This window comes from Plecotus auritus, assembly GCF_963455305.1.
Source record: "Plecotus auritus genome assembly, chromosome: 9".
In the NCBI taxonomy this organism is placed as follows: domain Eukaryota; kingdom Metazoa; phylum Chordata; class Mammalia; order Chiroptera; family Vespertilionidae; genus Plecotus; species Plecotus auritus.
In genome coordinates, this window is record NC_137783.1 from 27451814 (window position 1) to 27473333 (window position 21520).

Below are 21520 nucleotides of genomic sequence, written 5' to 3' on the forward strand. Positions count from 1 at the left end.
GACCCAATAGGTTGAATCAATGTAAAAAATCAATTTTGAGCACCCTTTTCCTTCCCTTCAGTGTCAGATTATTTTTATTTTGCCCTAAATTGCTCAAATGACAAGATGAAGCTTTTATTTTACTTTTCCTGTGGATATACAACCTAAGTATTAGCTAAATCTTTGCTACATGTACAAACACATCCACTGAATTCCAAGGTCCAAAAACTTGTCTCAGGAAGAAACAAAGGGAGAATTATTGGTAACCGTAGGTCATCTAGACCAAAAATCTGATTTATTCAGGCCAAAAATATTCTGTTTCTGTCATATACTGTGAAAAGAGCAACTAGAAGTTGGGCAACCAGAGGTTTTGTTTTTATACTGCCATTTTCCACAATGTGTAAGACCTGGGACAAGTCATTTAGTCATTTATTCACTCAGTTTCCCCATTTATAAAAGGTACTTTCCTTCCAATGCTGATATTTTATGATTCTGAATGTGGGACATCTTCCTTGCAGCTGTCAAAATCAGAACTTTAGCACTGGCTTACACCATTAGTTTCTAGCCCATTATAGCAATTCCTACTTTTAATACCTCCCATATGAAGCTTCATTTTATAAGTATAGATATGCTTCACTACTCAGCCTTTTCATCTGGAAGATTTTAGAAACCAATCAGCAGTTTGTGTTTCTTTATTTTGTAACTTTTTTGGAATTTCAGTGAATAGAACAGGAAACAATTTTATATAGCAGATAGCAGCAATAGATCTGTGTAGACTGCAGCAAAACTATTAAATAAGTCAAATTAGTTTCACCCCAGTTTACCTTTCTCCTGTTGGTGCATATTTGTGCAGATTCAGCTCTCAAGACATTATTTCTTCTAGTCTGCATTATTTAGCACTTAACCCATTAGTAGACCCAGGGTCTAAACTCAAATGTGTTTCAGAGCCAGAAAGGTAACATAATTGGGCTGGGTATAATACAAAAGAAGGGAATGGTGAGGTGAAATACAGAGTATATATCACTCCTAAAGACATTTAAATCAATATAAAATAAAAAATGTTACCCTGACAGGTTTGGCTCAGTGGATAGAGCATCAGCCTGCAGACTGAAGGGTCCCGGATTCGATTCCAGTCAAGGGCATGTACCTTGGTTGCGGGCACATCCCCAGTAGGAGGTGTGCAGGAGGCAGCTGATAGATGTTTCTCTCTCATCGATGTTTCTAGCTCTCTATCCCTCGCCCTTCCTCTCTGTAAAAAATCAATAAAATGTATTATTTTTTTAAAATGTCAGCCAAATAACACACTTCTTCCTGTCCAATTTAGCCCAGAGTTTGCAATCCTTGTTATAAACTCTTGAAAACTTTCTGGCTCCAGCACTGGATAAGAGTGTCTTACCTATACTAAGTGCTCAATAAATGTTTGTTGAATTGAACTAACCTCAGAGAACCTGCCCTGGAAATTTTTATATGCTGACACCTGCTGGTGGGGAAGAGGGATTGCTTATGGCACAGGGTAGAAGCCACAAAACTTTCTCAGAACCAACATTTATTTACCAAATGCTTATGTGCTTCACATGGGATTTCATGTAATTCTCACAAAAGTTCTAAGAATTAAGTACCATCATTACCACACTTAAAGTTGATGAATCCAGGTCTTCACTTAGAAATTGTCCAAGCTCATAAGAAGGGGAACTGAGATTTGTTTGGAATTCTGTTTGAGCCCTGAGATATAGGCATAAGAAAAAAATATATATTTAGTCTAACTTCCTATATCACTGCTTTGAATTACAATAAAAATGTTGTTTAAGCAATTTCAACTTAGGTTATTAGAATGTTCATGGAATACTCAAATGTGTTTCTCTTATTTTCTTTTTAGATAAAACTTTCTGTTTTTATAATTTCTTACTCTAACTCTTATAAGTCTCTAATGCTTAATAGGATATCAAAAGTCCACCAAAAAGATTGTTCTGACTTCTCCTCAGGCTTATTTCATGCCACAGCTGAAAGTAGAGGGAGGAGAATTATTACTCAGTCATGAAAATAACATTTGTGACAACACAGATGGGCTTTGAGGGCATTATACTAGAAATAAAGGAAAGGGAAAGACAAAACCTGCATGGATTCCTTTTATGTGAAATATTTTTTTAAAAGGCAAACTCATATAGTCAGTGAGCAGAAAAATGGTTTCCAGGGGCAGGGTGAGGTAGGGGCACTGACAGGAAAGGGGTACAAATTTTCAGCTTTAAGATGAAGTCTTAAAATCTAATGTATAACACGGTGACTATAGTTGATAGCACTTTATTGTATAATTAAAATTTGCTAATAGAGTAGAACTTAAATGTTCTCACACAAAAAAAAAAAGGTAAATATGTGAGGTGATAGTTGTGTTAATTAACTGGATATGGAGAATTCTTTCACAGTGCATACCTAGCATATCAAATCAGCATGCTGTACACTTTAAATATCTTACAATTTTATATGTACACTAGAGGCCTGGTGCACAAAATTCGTGCACTCGGTGGGGGGGGGGGTGTCCCTCAGCCCGCCTGTGCCCTCTTGCCGTCCAGGAGCCCTTGAGGGATGTGAGCCTGGCTTCTGGCTGAGCAGCACTCCCCCCCCCCCCCCCCCCGTGGGAGTGCACTGACCACCAGGGGGCAGCTCCTGCATTGAGCATCTGCCCCTTGGTGGTCAGCGCGTGTTATAGCAACTGGTCTTCCGCTGTTGGGTCGATTTGCATAGTAGCCTTTTATTATATAGGATTATATCTCAACAGAGCTAAAATATTTTTAAAGGAAGAAGAAGAAAAAAGAAAATTGAGGAAGGTAGGAAGTGGGGCCTTCTTTGTCTAAATTTCTTGCTAGGTTAAAATTAAAATGTTGACCCTCCAGACACCTCCTACCTGCTGAGCATCTGCCCACACATGGTCAGGATTCCTTTTTTCTGGTCTTCCTTCTACTGAACCTTATTGATGTTAAGTGTGATTTCTGTTCTAAAATGAGCTCGCATCTCATTCACAGACTTCTCCAGTCATTGTGGTTCTTCTCCTTTATTGTTCCCTTTAAGAGGCAATCACTCCCTTCTACCTGTTACTTAATCAACAGGCCTGACTGTAGGAATTTAACAGCTTTCTTTAGCTTCAGAGCCCACTCCAATGAAACCCCAGAGTTTTCCCCCAAATCTCCCAAAGGATGGCAGCATAACATCATGGACATGTATATAGACTTCTGAGTAAGGCCAATCTCAGATTGAACTCTAATTCTCATTACTTTCTAACTGTATATATAACTTTGGAAAAATTAAGTTTCCTCAACTATAAAATGAGATCATGCTCTCTCTGTCATGGAACTATTGTGAAAAATCAAATAAAGTTAGATAATGCTGGTTAAGCTCTTAATAGAATGACTAGCCCATGGTCTGTGTTTATAGAATTAAAGCCATTTTGAAAATAGCAAAAAGAGAAACTTAAAAATAAACAAAAACAATATTTCATTCTGTTGGGATACAACAGAATGCACTTTTGAGTGTTTTGAATTTTGACCAAAGTAAATTAGTTTTCTTTGTGTTATGCCCTGGCCAGGAACGTGCAAAACCTCTGCCTATCATTAGAAGCACTCTGACTTCGCTGGTCATGATTCCTAGAGGTCAGAAAGCAGACCAAACATCTCCTGACTACTCCCCGCAGCTTGCTTTTATCTCCCGGTATAAACATCTATCTCCCCTTTCCCTTAGATCCTCATCCTCCCTTCCTGCAGCTGCTCCCAAAAAGGAAGCGGCATTTCCTCATTCACTAGTCCCCAAATCCAGACAGACAACCCCAGTTGTTCCAAGGCTGCTTAAGGCCACACGGCCATGGAGACAGTGCATGGGGTGAGCTGGGTCATGGAGCAAAGTGAGCTGCAAGGGGAACAAGGAGAACAAGGGAGAGGGACTCTTAACCCTTTCAAGATTTTGTGCACTTGCAGTAACTCTACCCTCTCAGCCAATGATCTTTTTCTCAGGCTAGACTGACAAACAAGCACCTTCCCTACATCAACCCAACTCTTCTACCGTGCGCCAACTCCCCCTTTGTTCGATCCCTTCCCCCAGTGATCTGCAGGGAGTGGAAGGATGGTTCCCTGGGGAGCATGAAGCTGTAGCTTCCTGGTGAAGCTGCCCAGATGACCATGCTTGTAATGTCTGGCCTCCCCTTTGTTCTCTTTCTATTGTTAATATTAATAAACTAAGTTAACATTAGTACAGCAGTTATGCAACAAAATATTATTTTTGTATGAGGAAAAATTTAAGAATAATATATCATGATATCATTAAATTACCTTAAAATAGTTCAGTAATAATGAATGTCACATCAAAAAAAAAGGTTACATAAAAATAATTCTGCCAAGAAATGACATAAATATTGAAAAAAAAGTTAATATTTATTTACTGTAGGAGATGGTTACTTGCATTTTTATTGTGGTATTTTTTCTACATTGTGTTTTTGAAATTTTTTCATAAATAGTAAAAAACCAAATGCCTGCCAAAAAGGAAAAAAAAATTTAAAGAAATCAATTCTCAGCATCCAACTTTAGCTCCAAAAGTGTTTAAATAACTTTTGGCCTATTTGACCAGGTGCACAGAGGAATCAAGATTCCCTGTCAACCAATAACCAGAATGTTCTCAGTAATGACTCCTCCAAAATAATCATCTGAAATAAACAACAGTGACCACATTACCTCTGTTATTATTTGACATTTATTGGCTCCATTCTTCTCAAGAGGCACTTATTCTTAAGCATGTACTTTTATGAGTCAATTTAATAGATTATTGCTTATATTCCACTATTTAATTTTAGTTTGTGTTAAATTTATTTTATTAGTAACATTGCTTCATTCTACTTACTCTCATGATTAGTTTCCATTTATGACAAGTGATTTTGATTTTCCATTTTTAGTCATTTCCTTTTTATTTAATATATCCTTATTGATTTCAGAGAGGAAGGGAGAGAGAAAGAGAGATAGAAACATCAATGATGAGAATCATTGATTGGCTGCCTCCTGCATGCCCCCCACTGGAGATCAGGCCTGCAACCCAGGCATGTGCCCTTGACTGAAATCATACCTGGGACCCTTCAGTCCACAGGCTGACACTCTATCCACTGAGCCAAACCAGCTAGGGCTAGTCATTTCCTTTTTAAATCAGGAAAAGAAAAAAATAGTGGTTTAATTGAAGCAAGTTGTTGGCAAAACTATGGAAGTGATAATTGTATGGCTGAAGTCTGGAACATACTGAGCTAAAGAAAAGAGAAACATTAAAATGAGTTTTATCAAGTTATATTCCATAAAACGTTAGTCCCAAAATGTACTGTCAGAAAAAGAAAATGCTTTGCAGTAAAGTGAGTTTGCGAAATGTTTGGGAAATGCTGCATACTACATCACCTTCTAAGAGAATCACAATGCATATTAGTATTAAAAAGCTTAGAGGTCTGTAATAATAAACATTTCATTTTAAGTCAGCAATTCCTGAATTTATTTGAACAGAGAACTTTTTTTTCCCTAGGTAAAACTATTGAGATTTAGTTTAGGAAACACTGGTGGTAAGGGATTATATGTTTAGAGAAGAAGGGCTGGCCAGGGTTGATGAGAATAGATATGAGCTGGGACCTGCCTTTCTCCCTCTCTTCTTTCCTTGTTCTTTTCAGAGGATCATAGGGCAGATAAGCTGACAAAACACCAGGGTTGGGGCTGATGTGAAAGACAGAAAACCCGAACAAGAGATGAGATGTTGACTAGCTCAGCAGCAGATCAGATCCCATAACAAAAACAACTCAGTAGAAATCTCAGTGGTACTCAACATTGCATAAGCAGATGGATGGGAAGGAGGTTTCAAGGCTGAGTTAAGGGGAAATCAAGGTGCTTCTGCAAGTTGAAAACTAGCTCAGGAGAATCCAAATTTGAGTTTTAGGAGTTTTGTTTGCTTTCAAAATGCATCCTACGCATTAAACTTCAAATGTAGATTACTATTTGTTTCTTTGTGTTTTGTCTTTATGTTTGTTTTTTCTGGCATCTGCCTCCTTTTTGCTATATAGTCAGTCTGGATAATGACAACTACTGACAAGGTGAGAATGCTTCATGAAATTAAAAAGAAATTTTAAAAATTTATTTATAATGTCTGTTTAAAATTGTTCAAATCTGACTGTCTAATAAAGATGGATTTTGTATCATAAGTTCCAAAAATGTAAATTTTAAAAATCTGAAGAAGAAAAACGTTCTAAGTTCCCTTGTTTTTCTAAATATGAATGTGCTAGAAGCAGACTATGAATTACTGACAATGTGAGAACCAGGAATGTCAAGTTCTACATAAAATCATATAATCTTTCAGTAACCAACCAGGCTTATCTTCTCCTGTAGTGGGTCTGAAGGCAGGGATGCCTAGAGTAAAATTAGTCTATAGTGGCATGGCATATGCCCTGGTTCCAACATGATTGGACTTCAGGGCCCACACACATTGAATTATCCAAGTTCAGCATCACCTGAGAGTGAACTGCTAAAGTAAAGAGAAAACAAATAGGGCTCAAGTGAAGTCAAACAACCTTACAGATCTTTCGGACTGGTCTGATCTATAAGCCAAGGTCTCTTAGCCTTTAAGGCTTTTCATCCTACAGGTACTCTACCAATTTACCCATCTGCAAGATGAAAGTGGTGAACACCCCGCAGGCTTTTCCAGGTTTTAATGCTATAGAAGTTTCTTTCTCTAGTTTCTTTCTTTTTTTTTTTTTAATTAGGCCTCTCAAATTCAGATGTAGCCTCTTCTTTGAAGTCACTGTCTTTTGTAATCACTACCAGCAAAATGACTTTGTCATGCTTGCTTCACATAATGGTAGGTAAGGAAGCAGTTTATGTACACCTGAAAGAAGACCGAATCCCAAATGCAGTAGCTCTGACATGCTTTTTCCTAGATCCCATAACAGGGATCTCGAGGCCACAGACAGGATATCTGGGCACAGAGCTTCTCTGTAAGACAAGAAGTAATCTACTTGTCTCCCCTGTCTTATTCTCTAGACATTAGCATGTGAGTTAAGTGGTTCAGACACACCCTCACCTTGGCTGGGCACCAGTATGTTCTTAGGTGAATACTGGATTGTGTGTCCTTTTTGGCACTTTTGGGCTTTAACAATCTATGATTCTAGGTTGGCTTCATCATTTCTGGACTCTTTTATTCTAGCTCCATGGGATATAGTAACACTTCTAAGGGCTTGCCTATTAGCCTGGTGCATGAGTCCTCACAGCCAGGAGGAAAAGTTCGCCCTTTAGGTAATACTTTTGGCAACTTTGAGCCAAAGATTTAAAGCAGGCTTATCATAGACTGACTGTGGGGAGGGGAAAATCTGCCTTACTACAATGAATCTGAACTGAGATCATGAGGACATTTTCAGCAAGTCATTGTCTCCAAAACCATCAAATCACATCCTTCTGGTTAGAAAAACAAGGTCTTCTATTTTGTTTTGTCTTTATTTACAAAACCAGCTACCTATATCTAAATGGTGTAAGAACAAGCACAAATTAAAATTAATAGGCTTAATTCTCCCTGTTGAAAATAAGGAAAAAGATTTCTCCCCAGAACTGGGTTTATCTAGAGCATTTACTTTAGAAAAAGTTTAATTCTAAAGTTCTTTCTCTGCCTCTGAAATGTGTGTATATATATTTTTTAGAAACTAAATAAGCCTGAGTTCCAGACCCAGGACCCTAAGCATGATTAGGCCTGGTCATGTCCATGAAAACTCTACTTCACAACCTATGCTTGCTACACAAAAGAGATCAAATACCTTATTCAAAGTGCCTAGAAGAAAACTTGACACTTGCTGTACTTAGTCCTTGGGCTCTGAAAGGCTTGTTAGAAAATTCAGTTTGTGGATGTGCATAGCTAAGAACCAGACCCTAAACTCCAATGACTTCTGCCAAGGCTCAGTCACCCCAAGGAACCCAAAGAAACAGCCTGTTCATGTCCATGACGCTAACACATTGAAATTAGGAAAAATGAAGACTTAAGACCCAGTTGACCTAATTAATCAGATTATGCTTAGAAAGCTCTATTTTTTTTCATATTTAATGAAATCACGGAAAAATTCCTTAAATCTGTATTAGGACTGATACAATGAAAAAGTCTTTTCTGTAAGTTAACATAGGTTTATTTTTTGTCCAAGACCTCAGCAACCATTTTCTGGTTTCTCTCAAAGCCCCTGTCTCAGCCAGTATCAACTTGTCCTCTTTCCAGGGAAATCCCAGTGGAGTAATCACTAGTGTGGCCAAAGAAAGTTTATTGTCCAACCAGAACACTTTAGGTAAGGGGAGCTATAAGTAATTATGCCAAGACAGCAGGCATGAATCCTGCCTGTTCTTGGCACAGAAGATAAATGATTCTCCTATCTTCTGAGAAGTTAGTCTGAGCCATCCCCCAGTTTGGGACAGTCCCTCTCTCCCATCTTTTGGTCAATACCCTTTTTCCAGTTCAGTAGAGGAGGTAGATTTTGTGAGATACAAACACAACAGGCAATACCATATTAAAGGGTCATTCTCCATTTCCATGGCTACTGTACAATGAATATATTAAATTATAATTTATCCCTGCCTGCTTCAAAAAGATTAAAGATGCTTTATGATAACTTAAAATTGAACAAGATAGCATAAATTGCAAATAAGGAAAAATAATAACTAATATTTATAGAGTGGTGACTCTGGGACAGGCACAGTGCCAGATGCTTTATATACATTATCTCAATTAAGCCTCCTAGCAATATTTTCCAGATGAGGAAAGTAGAGCATAAAGAAAGTATGCCCCTTGCCCAAGGTCACATGGCTTTTAAATGTCAGCACCTGGATGTGTTTAATTACAGGGAAAGTGATGTGTTCTTTAATGAAAACTTCTATATTTGTTATCTTTATGTTCTGTTTCACTTTTATTAGTATATGAAACTGGATATGCTCTTATAAATAAGTCCTTTTTTACTTGAGATGAGAAAACTTATTATGATTGAATAAGCAGTAAATCAGCATTTTACTTCTTTTACTAATACAATGGCCCATGGGATTTCTGTACTTAAAGGATTGTTAATGGTCTTTGGTTGTGCCTACATGCTTTATGATGAAATGCCTCAAAATGTTTTTAAAAGAAATTCCATTAAATTTTTTTTTTCATTCGATAAGCTGTCTTTAAGTTCTGGAAAACCCTCAAACTGCTTTCTTAAGGTAAAGAGCAATTTAAAAGTATACATACTCAATTTCAAACATTTATATAACATAAATCATATTCTTTTTGTTTACCTGAAAGTCAGTAATTTTGTTGATATTCATAGCCTCAAAAAATGATGAATTTGCAGATTGTGTGTTTTTCCTTCTGACACAATCTAATTCATCCACAATGCTGAAGAAGGAAAGTCATTAACCCAAAGTAGAAAGGATGAAGTGGGAAATGGGAAAGGTTAAAAGCATAAATAAACCATCCTTCCTTTTATCAAAGCACCTAAGAGTCACATCAGAGATGTGCAGACTCAAGAGCTGTCCCAGCTGTCAAAAAAAAAAAAAAAAAAATGACACAATTTTTTCCAAATCCCAGTCTCCTAGAGTTAAAGTGTCATCTCATCCATAAATATCCCTGACCGCCAATAACCTCCAACCCCACTCCTAAAGCCTAGTAAGGTAAAGGTGATTGCTGTTTTCTCTTTCCTTTACCTCCACAGGAGTTGATCTGCACCGCGGATGTGTAATAACCTTATTACAAATGTCATCTGAGCTAATGAGAAATTGATCTTGAACTACTTTAATCCTCTTTACCTCAACATGGTCTGATCAAATTGAGCATTTTAAAAAAGGAAAGTGGACAGGAACAAAAGCAACACCAATCATACATCTCTCCTACATTTTTATCTTAGTCTCAGGAAAGGATATGCTGATGATTCAGACTTCCTATTTTTAAAGATGAAGTTGACTGGTGATGGATGCAGTAATGGCCCCTAAATTGTGATTAGGCTGGCAAAGCACTTGTTTGGAAGAAAGTTGGAAGAATGAATTGGGTCTCAGGAGATTAAAGGATGGATTTGGTTAACCTCTGAGGCCCATCACATGACTGCAGTGTAGTCCTTCATAGTCCAGTCCACATTCTCTGCCCAGCTATCTCAAAACTGGTCTCATTCCTTTGTCCCTTCCCAATATTGTTGTGTGAGAAACTGGGGTTTACTTCTTACTAACTTAATTATTTAATGACAGTTCATGGAAGATCCAGTGATTATTAGTTCAATTGCTTGTCCTTGCTTAGAAAACCCAGGTTTATTAGACAGTGAAACCTAAAGCATTTATAGCCATGATATGCTGACCAGTTAAAATCTGTATTTTTCTCTACGTACTCAAAGAGCTATGTGATTAATCAAAATATATTCAACATCTAAACATATGCAGTGAGGGATCTCATTTTACCTTGCCTCAAGCTATGATCATCTCAATAGTAATATTGAGAGTAATAGCTTCCTATAGAAATTTAGGATCTTCTGCTTTATCCTAAAGTTTCCAGGGGTCCTCAAACTTTTTAAAAAGGGGGCCAGTTCACTGTCCCTCAGACAGTTGGAGGGCCAAACTATAGTTTAAAAAAAAAACTATGAACAAATTCCTATGTGCACTGCGGGCCCGGGACGAGTCGGCTGCTAAGCAGGACAGGCAGCAGCACCCAGCGGGCCGGATAAATGTCTTCGGTGGGCCGCATGTGGCTCACGGGCCGTAGTTTGAAGACCCATGGAACCATGCATGTGTGTACACAATAGCGTCCTAATGAATGAATATAAGATATGCATCAATATTTATTTTCTCGTGTTCAACAGCAATGGCTCACAGATGTCCCAGATGTGTTGAAGGAGGAGGTTCTTTAGATGGGGAGGAGACTGTACTGCTTTTCAGGAGCTCTGAAAGCTCCCATCTGTGCCATACTCACTCTATACCTAGAGTCCTGTCCTGCCAATGTATTGTGAGAAGTTGCTATAATGATTCATATGAAAGTCCTCTGGTTCCAGGGACAGAGAAGACATGGAGTCCAGCTTTAGCATTACTTTTCTGAGCCTTAGTTACGCCATTAATAAGCGAGATAGACTGTACGATAACAGCCAGCATTCACTAAGTGTTACCTGTTGTGCCCAGATCTAAGTCCTTATTGGTATTGTCTCAATTAAGCTTTATAAACAACACCATGAGGTTGCTCTTATCATTTACCCATCCTATGATGAGGACAACAAAACCAAGATAAGTTGAACAATCATCCCAGGTCACACAGCCAGTAAATGGGAAACTTAGGACTATAATGCAGGTGATCTAACCCCACAAATGGGCTTTTGAATTCTACACTCAGTGGTTCTTTCTAGCATGGTCAACCTTAAAGTCTAAAAAATATACTATACTATTATTTTTAAATCTTGAAATGACTTCTTTTACATCTTCTAATATCACCAGGTAAGCATTATTTGCCTGCTGATACTAATTCTTTTTTTTTTTAATATTTTATTGATTTTTTACAGAGAGGAAGGGAAAGAGATAGAGAGTTAGAGACATCGATGAGAGAGAAACATCGATCAGCTGCCCCCTGAACACCTCCTACTGGGGATGTGCCCGCAACCAAGGTACATGCCCTTGACTGGAATCGAACCTGGGACCTTTCAGATGGCAGGCCGACGCTCTATCCACTGAGCCAAACCAGTCAGGGCTGATACTAATTCTTATTCTGCCCTGCCAACTTCTTCCACTTGGTTGAGTCCTATTCACTCACTAAATCTATGCTTGGGATCCCTCTCCTCAGATAATCCATGTGCATACATTCATTGGAACCCACCATCACCTCGGAACCTGAAGAAATCAATTTGCCTCCAGGAAAGCCTTATGCCCCCAAAGCCTGAAAACCTTTCAGGGAGAATAAGCTTCTCACACTAGTTCTGTAAAGCCTGAACTTTTTTCCCCCTACAGTTCAAACATTCAAAACTTTTTTTTTTTTCAGCCTAAATTGCCTCTCACCCCAAGGCAAGAACAAGATTAGTCAAAGAGCTAATTATGCAGATTTTTCTATTAGATTTCTTCAACCTAACAGATTCTGAAAGCACTTGCCTATCTCCTACAGAGAAAACATTGATTTCTGTGGTTAGGCACCCACTGGGCAGAAATTTAGGATCAAGCCCCACTGTGTTACATTGAGAATTGAATAATAATGCTGGCTAGAGTGGCCATTGCTTAGTTCCAATCCAAGGCTGTCTGTTGCTGTTTTATTATAATCATGCTGCTATCTACCCCCATACCCTTTGACCTACCAGCAGGATCAGAGTATGCTAGTAACAGAACAGAGTCCTCACTGGATTATTTGGCTTTCTTTCTATTTGTTGGTGGAAGGATGGGCTGGCAAACAATTTGAGTGAGTTGGAATGTTTTTATATATAATTGTAATGCAGCAACAACCCAAGGATCTGCTTTTTTCCAATGTTAAGAAACAGATTTTAAATTCTCAGTATGTGTTTTACAGTTAGCAGATTCAAATTTGAAAGACCACTTTATACTCAAAAGCTAAATTGTACAAATAAAAGAATAACATTCAAAAGAGAGAAAAGAAGAAACTCAAGACCAGCAACATAGCCAAGGTCACTGTGAATGTGCTTTTCACTCATCAGCTGAACCTCCGGTTCCCATGACCAGTAGCTTTATGGATGTCTTGGTTATAGCCCATTCTCTACTAGTTATATAATTTTGACCAAATCACTTAATTGCCTGAATTCTATTTATTTGTTAAAAATTAGAGAGGTGACTTAAATAATCTCAAAACATGCTCTAAGATTTTTGTACCCTTTCCAATTGGTTGGTCTAAAAACAGAGTCTTTGGTCAATGCAGATCTGTGTTTGAATCTTGGCCTCAACATGTAATAGCTATGTGACTCAAGCAAACACAATGTCACTTAGCCTTAGAGTTTTCATCTGTGAAATGGACCTACTACACCTGCCTCATAGGGTATTGTAAGGAATGAAGTAGATAATGCACATAAATTTCCCAATACAGTGGTTCTAACCAGTGGCCATTTTGCACCACCAGGGGATATTCAATCATGGCTGAAGATATTTTGGGTTGTCACAAATAGGGAGTGCTATTGGTATATAGTAAGTAGAGGCGAGGGATGCTGCTCAAGATCCTACGTACACAAAACAGCATCACACACAATTGTGAAAATTGGAAATCCCTGGACATAACATCTGGCTCACTGTAAGCACTCAGTAAGTGGTGGTGATAGTGGTTCTGTTGGCCCCACAGACCAACCAATTGGAAAGGGTACAAAAATCTTAGAGCATGTAAATACCCTATGAGGATACACTTTGCTTTTGGAGAAGGAGACAGCTTTTCTTTCGTGGCTCTTTCCTGATCAGATCAGAAAGGCTCTGAGCTTTGGCATGAGGCTTGTGTCTTTACACCCAAGTTCTACAGACACCACCAGAATGTAGATCCTGTATCCTAACTCCAAATTCAGCCAAATAACATAAGACCCTGGAATTTTCCACTATTCTCTCAACCAAATCAGAAAAGACTCCAAAGTTAATTAATTTGCTTTAAAATTCATCCCTTTTCCAAGTTAATAATCTACTGTAGGTCAACCATAAATCATTTACTCCAAAAAGTCCTATGCAATAATTACTCCTTTCTGATTCAGTGCACTAATTTAGATTATAATTATTAGTCACACTTACAGCTTTTATTTAGACTCCAACTCCAGCCAACACAAAACAAATGTTTGAGATGTTTATAAGCACTTTCTCTCTCTTTAACTTGATGGGCTTCTTTTTTTTTTTTTTTTTTTTTTTTGCATTAAATAGATCATTATGTAAAAGTTGGGTTTGCTTGACATCACACAAATTATAAAAATGAACAACCTGGCAGTTATCCACACACACAGTTCCATAACTGCCATGGACCTAGCAAGCCAGGAGAAAGTATTTGGGTGTTGTAAGGAATGTAAGAAGAGGTCCACTAGCCCTAGTTTATCTTTCCAAAGTGTCCCAAAAGCAACCTGAAGGTGTTGTGTGTTTACCTCTGCTTTACCGTTAGTGTGCTTCTTGCCCACTAGACTTCAAGCTACTGGAAGAAGAATAACATAGTGATAAGAAGAATGAATTTTGAAGTCAGGTTTCATGGGATCATACACCCATTCTAATCAATTTATCCACTAGTGGTCCTTCTTTAAGACTCAATTTCTTGAAAGAGGGTTGGGAGAGGTGAAGGAGGGGAGGGTATGAGGGGATAAATGGTGATGGAAGGAGACTTGACCTGGGGTAATGAACACACAATACAATATACAGAAGATGTATTATAGAATTGTATGCCTGAACCTATATAATTTTATTAAACAATGTCATCCCAAGAAATTCAATAAAAAATACAATTTTTTGTCTGAAAATTGTATATTATCTGAATAGTAGCTGCATCACAGAGTTGTGATGAGAGTAAAATAAAATAATGCCTAGGACTAGCAAGAGCTTAATAAAAATTGGCCATTACTATGCCATTATAAGGATAAAAACTATGTTTCTTCTATTCACCACTGTAGACTTAGTCCCCAGTACATTGTTTGCAGAGATTATGGGCTCAATAAATAGTTGTTGAATGATTGAATGTGGACTATTGACTAGCAGGGTGACCTTGGGCAACTTATTCAACCTCTTTGAACCTCAACATATTAGTTTACATGGGAAGAAGTTTTTATGAAAGTTAAATAAGATGTTTGTGTCAATGCCTGACACAAAGCATTTGTTTAATAAATGTTTGTTATTATTATTAAAATTACTACCATTCCTAGCTATGGGTGCTTGGAATAAATCCTTAATGCTAAACTCTGATTTCCTTATCTGAAAAAACTGGCATTGATTCAATTTCTCAAGTGAAAGTGCAGAGTCGGTCTGAGGCAGTATGGAGGATTGGCCAAAAAGGCATGATGAAGGGAGACAAGGGCAAAGGAGTGAGGGTACTTACAAAAGACTGACCATAATGATGAGCCATGAGTGTAAGAATGGACATGAGGATGTGAAAGGGTAAATGAATAAGGGAAAAGCTATAGACTCACTGGGGTGGAGTTCTCCTGTTCTCTGCCAGTGTAAATGAGGCAGCCGGCTGGCTGTCAGAGTGGGATTCTTGAAATGAATTTTTGAAAGAGGAGTAGGTACAGATGCTAATACCAATACCTTTCATAGCACTTTATACACATTAGCATACAAAAAAAAGATGTGCTATCAAATGAATATTTTGAGCCCTTATTTTTTTTCTGGAAGAGCCTGCTTAGAGCATGTGAAGAAATTTTGAACCATAAATGAATATATTCCCACACAGTCTTTCTTGCTGTCCTACTGGCTGTAGAATCAGTGCTGCTTCCCTGTCATCCATTCAATAAACACTCAACCAGAGCCTCTTCTGTACCAGGCACTGTTCTATATTCTCAAGACATAGCACTGTATTAATCCCCCAAAACAAAATTTCATTTTAAATGGTTCAACTGAATTTTCATGAACCAAAGATCTCTACCTCTGTGGAGCATACATTCAAATGGAGAGGTGTATGATGAAGAATATTAAACCTAAGTCATTAATAAGGTACAGTAAATAGGAAAGATATGGAAAAGGTAGAGTAGAGCCAGTAAAGACAGATTAGGAGTGTCTTTGAGTCTGATTTCAAATAGTATGCTCAGGGTAAGCTTCATTGAGGTGACCTTTAAGTAGTATTGGAGGAACAGTCCAACTCTGTCTTCTCTTAGGAATCAAACTTCCTTTTGCCACTACATCTCAGCATTTGAATGTCCCCAGATCATCATTATATGTTCCCCCACTTCTAAACATGATTTTCTCCCTCCAAAAGCATAAAACCCCTATCATGTAGAAGTTGTCCCATAATAAAACCCATTATGTGATTCCCCCAACACTACTGAAGAATCACTGCTCCTAGATTGTCAGGATAAAGTAAGCTCTTCAGTTGACCAATCCTCCCTCTCAGAATCCTGGAATGGAACTATGTAACTCTGACCACACAACACTGGCAACAGAACTACCAGCAGATGGCTGATTATTCACTTTTTTTCTAAAAACCACTAAGGTTTCTCTGGCTCCGAAAATAAGATAATTAAGGGCTAGGATGCCATGAGGTGTGAAGTGTATCTTTCAGGAAGAGATCTGGGTCCACTTCTCATCCAATCATATCAACCAGAGGAGAATGGAAACAGAGGATCATTATCCAAGTAGCTTCCATTGGATCTCTGCAGGAATAAATGCTGGCTATTCTTCAGGAGATCAGTGAGAACAAGATACTGTAACTTCATCTAAAAGGGATATCAGCAACCGCTACTGGTTTAATGGAACATGGAGATTAAGAAAAGAGTACAAGACTTGAAGCAAGAAGTGACAAACAGTGGTGCCAGGAATACACTCCAATTAATAACCCTGTCTGGTACATGGATGCCCATACCATGTTTATTAGCTCTTCAATTTGAGAAGTAACATCCAGAAATCTCAAAAATAAATCTCCTAGTCATGGCCTGAGAAATACAAAATTTTAGTTTTTTGGGTTTTTTTATTTTTTAAATAAATCTTTATTCAGATTATTACAATTATTTCTCCTTTTTCCCCCCATAGCTCCCCTCCACCCATTTCCCACCCCACCTTCTGCCCTTACCTCCCCCGCATTGTCCTCATCCATAGGTGTATGATTTTTGTCCAGTCTCTTCCCGTACCCCCCACACCCCTTTCCCCCTGAGAATTATCAGTCCACTCCCTTTCTATGCCCCTGATTCTATTATATTCACCAGATTATTCTGTTCCTTAGTTTTTAATTCACTTGATTTTTAGGTTCGCTTGTTGATAGATATGTATTTGTTGTTCATAATTTTTCTCTTTACTTTTTTCTTCTTCCTCTTCTTTAAGAATACCTTTTAGCATATTGAAGAATACCTTTCAGAATTCTTCTTTAAGAATACCTTTCAGCTATCATTCAGAATAGAAGGGCAGATAAAGAGCTTCAGTGTGAAGCTCTTTATCTGCCCTTCAATTCTGAATGATAGCTTTGCTGGGTAGAGTAATCTTGGTTGTAGGTTCTTGCTATTCATCACATTGAAAATTTCTTGCCACTCCCGTCTGGCCTGCATAGTTTCTGTTGAGAAGTCAGCTGACAGTCGTATGGGTGCTCCCTTGTAGGTAATTAACTGTTTTTCTCTTGCTGCTTTTAATATTCTCTCTTTGTCTTTTGCTCTTGGCATTTTAATTATGATGTGTCTTGGTGTGGTCCTCTTTGGATTCCTTTTGTTTGGGGTTCTGTGGGCTTCCTGGACTTGTAAGTCTATTTCTTTCACCAGGTGGGGGAAGTTTTCTGTCATTATTTCTTCAAATAGGTTTTCAGTATCTTGCTCTCTCTCTTCTTCTGGCACCCCCATAATTCTGATGTTGGTACGCTTAAAGTTGTCCCAGTCTTCTTACATTATCTTCAACTTTTTGGATTTTTTTTTTGCTTTTTGCTTTTTCGGTTGAGTGTTTTTTGCTTCTTTGTATTTCAATTCTTTGACTTGATTCTTGTGTTCCTCTATTCTGTTTTTGGGTCTCTGTATAATATTTTTTATTTCAGTCAGTGTATGTTTAATTTCTAGTTGGTCCTTTTTCATATCTTCGAGGGTCTCGTTATATTTATCGGCCTTTTCTAGGATATTCTTAAAAAGTCTTATAACCGTGGTTTTGAATTCTATATCCAGTCGTTTGTTTTCCTCCATTTCTTTCGTTTGTGATCTGATTCTTTGACGCCGCATTTTCACTGATTCCCTGAGTTGGTAAGGTAGATATTTGTGCTAGGTTTCCAATATGGCCCAGTGGGTCTGCTTCCCCAGTTAACCTGAGGTGGACACTCTTTGTGCACCCCTTTGTGGACTGTGTGTACAGCCTGGTTGTAATTAAATCTTTATTGTTGTTGGTATCACTGGGAAGAATTGACCTCCGGGCCAGTTGGCTGTAAGGATCAGCTGTGTCTATGCTGGGAGAAGTTCGGTGCTGGAGACAGCCTTATAGGATTAGACTTGCCAAATTGCAATAGCCTCTGTGCTCAGCTTGGATGGGGTGGAGTCTCAGTCTTGGCTTCCTGTCAGCCTTGCCCTTGTGCGCATGTGCGCTTTCAGTCCTCCGCCTTCCCCAGCTCGAGTCTCCGCCTGAGAGTCCAGACTCCCCCCACAAGAGCGTGGGTCCCCAGGGGCTCGCCTGGAACTGGGGTTCACTGCAGTCAGAACTGGGGCTCAGTGCCGTCAGGAGCCTCTGACTCCCTTCCACTAGGGAAAGCCTGTGGCAACCTCCGCAGCCTTTGTGCGCACTGGCCCGCGCGCGCCTTCAGACTTCTGCCTTTCCCAGCTCGAGTCTCCGCCCGAGAGTCCAGACTCCCCCCGTAAGAGCGTGGGTCCCCAGGGGTTCGCCCGGAACTGGGGTTCAGTGCAGTCAGAACTGGGGTTCAGTGCGATCGGAGGCTTCCTTGCCCCTTCCGCCAGAGAAAGTCAGCCAGGCTCTCAGCCGCCCTTCCTCTCTGCGCGCACAAAGCCCCTTTGCCGTACCTCCAATTCTCTGTGAGCTTTTCTCTTTCCTTCTAGTTGTAGAATTTTCACTCAGCCAGCTTTCCTGTGGTTCTGGATGGTGTCCGTTCTGTCTTTTAGTTGTAGTTTTGAAATTGTTGTGCGAGGCAGCAGTTTAGGTGTTTACCTATGCCGCCATCTTGGTTTCTCCTATACCCGCAAAATTTTAGTTTTAATAGAGAAACATTTCTTAACCAACTAATATAGGTTATTTGTAAATATTGAAAAGACCCATCTATGAAAACACCTACATCAGGGTCATTGTCCTGGAAAGGTGAGGTAGAGAGCAAACTTCTATCCATCTGATTAATTTAATCAGGACAAACAACCCAACCAGACAATTTGAGCCCCTAAAAAGAAATCATTCTTATGTAGTGTGTAAATGTTTACATAGTTTAAGTTAGTTCTTATATATTTACAGCATTGCTCAATTTTTCACTTTCCAGCTACATTCTGAATGAATTTTGAGTTCAGAAGATTCTTTACTCAATTTAGTATTCTCTTTCTTAAAACATAAATTGAAGTCGATTAAAAAGTCAAGAGCGCAATCACTTTCAAAACATTTTCAATACAACCTCAATTCTGATTTGAGAATTAAAAATCAGTTCTGCACTCATTTAGAAAATTATTTGAGTTTTGGGCTTCTTGATTCTCTATAAATCATACCAAATCTGTTGGCATTTTTCCAGTGTGAAGGAGAAAATAAATTTTAGCTTTTTTAATATTTTAAAGGAAATAATAAACTATTTCTTCCAATTGAACCATTAATTTAAGCTAGTGCAAGTCTTGAATAGGGAGAGATGATGGAAGATGGCAGCGTAGGTAAATGCCTATACTCGCCACCTCCCACAACCACATCAAAATTACAAATAAAATACAGAGCAACCATCATTCAGAACCACTGGAAAGCTGGCTAAATGAAGTCCTACAACTAGAGAAGTAAAGAAGAAAACACACAGACTGGTAGGAGGTGCGGAGGCATGAAAATGAGCTGGTGCAGCACCCATGTGTGCTGATTTTTTAATCGGGAGGGGGAGTTCGTCTCTGTGGAGACTGTCCAGAGGAGCAAGGGGTCCCAGCCCCACACCAGACCCCCAGCCCAGGGTCTCAGAGATGGAAAAAGAAGTGCCTACAAGCAGTAAGAACTATGGGCTATAAAAACCAGTACAGATTGGGGCTCAGTGACACAAAGGCTGCTGGAGACCCAGCTGTTTCTCTTAAAAGGCTGACACCATGAACTGAACTTACAAGGTCCTACTTCCTCTGAGCTCTAGCACGAAGTCGAGACTCAGGGGGACACATTTGTCTGGCATCGGGGCAGAAACTCGGGGGTGGCTTTCTCCCAAAAGAAGGTGCTCACAGCGGTCATTGTATCTATGCTGAGACCACCCCTTCTCAGGGCTGACTGGCAGCCATTTCTGTTTGCTCCACCCTAAGACCCCACCTCATCCAATTTACAACCCCACCCAAGCTGTGTGCAGCAGCTTTTGCATATGAATGGCCTGTCCTTGTCAGGCAAAAATCTCTCAAACAAGCTGCAGCTGGGTCAGGGAGCACCAAGCCTATCATTAAAGGCCCAAGACCCAACACCAGCACCAGCCTGCCTTGCTTCATAGCTACACATCCATAAGTGACACACTCAAGGGGCAGACTCAATGAGCACCAAAGCCCCACTGAAGCAAGTCCTGCTCCATGGGGGTGTCTCCTGCACAGCAGCTCTCCCACTATAATCACAGCTGGTCCTCACAGCCAATTGGCCTGGAGGTCAATTCCTCCCAGTGATACCAACAGCAATCAAGTCTCAACTACAAAAAGACTGTGCTCACAGCCCACAAAGGGGTGCACCTACAGTATCTACCTCAGGTGACTGGGGAGGCTGAGCCACTGGGCCCTATGGAACACCTACTATACAAGGCCACTCTATCAACCCAAGGAGACTTAGCAGCTCTATCCAATACATAGAAACAAACACAAGAAAGCAGCCAAAATGCGGAGACAAAGAAACATGTCACAAATGAAAGAAATGGAAGAAAGCAAACTACTGGATATAGAGGTCAAAACCACAGTTATAAGGTTACTCAAGATTCTTCTAGAAACCTCCAAGGGACTTAGTGAGACTCTCACAGATCTTAGTGAGAATGCCAAACACATGGAAAAGGACTAGTCAGAAATTAAGCATACACTGACTGAAATAAAGAATAATATACAGGGATTCAACAGTAGACTAGAGGATTCTGAGAATCAGATCAACAATTTCAAATATGAGGAAGCAAAAGACACCCAACCAGAAAACCAAAAAGAAATAAGAATCAAAAAATATGAAGACAGTGTAAGGATCCTCTGGGACAACTTCAAGCGTACCAACATCAGAATTATGGGGGTTCCAGAAGAAGAGAGAGCAAGATATTGAAAACTGATTTGAAGAAATAATGACAGAAAACTTCCCCCACCTGGTGAAAAAAATAGAATTCCAAGTCAGGAAGCACATAGAACCCCAAACAAGAGGAACCCAAAGAGGACCACACCAAGACATATCATAATTAAAATGCCAAGGGCTAAAGACAAAGAGAGAATCTTAAAAGCAGCAAGAGAAAAGCAGTTAGTTACCTGAAGGGAATGCCCATACAATTGTCAGCTGATCTCTCAAAAGAAACTATGCAGGCCAGACGGGAGTGGCAAGAAATATTCAAAGTGATGAATAGCAAGGACCTACAAACAAGATTACTCTACCCAGCAAAGCTATCATTTAGAATTGAAGGTCAGATAAAGAGCTTCACAGACAAGAAAAAGCTAAAGGAGTTCATCACCACCAAACCAGTATTATATAAAACTAGACGCCAGGTGCACAAAATTTGTGCATGGCGGGGGGGGGGGGGGGTCCCTCAGTTCAGACTACACCCTCTCCAATCCAGGATCCCTCGGGGG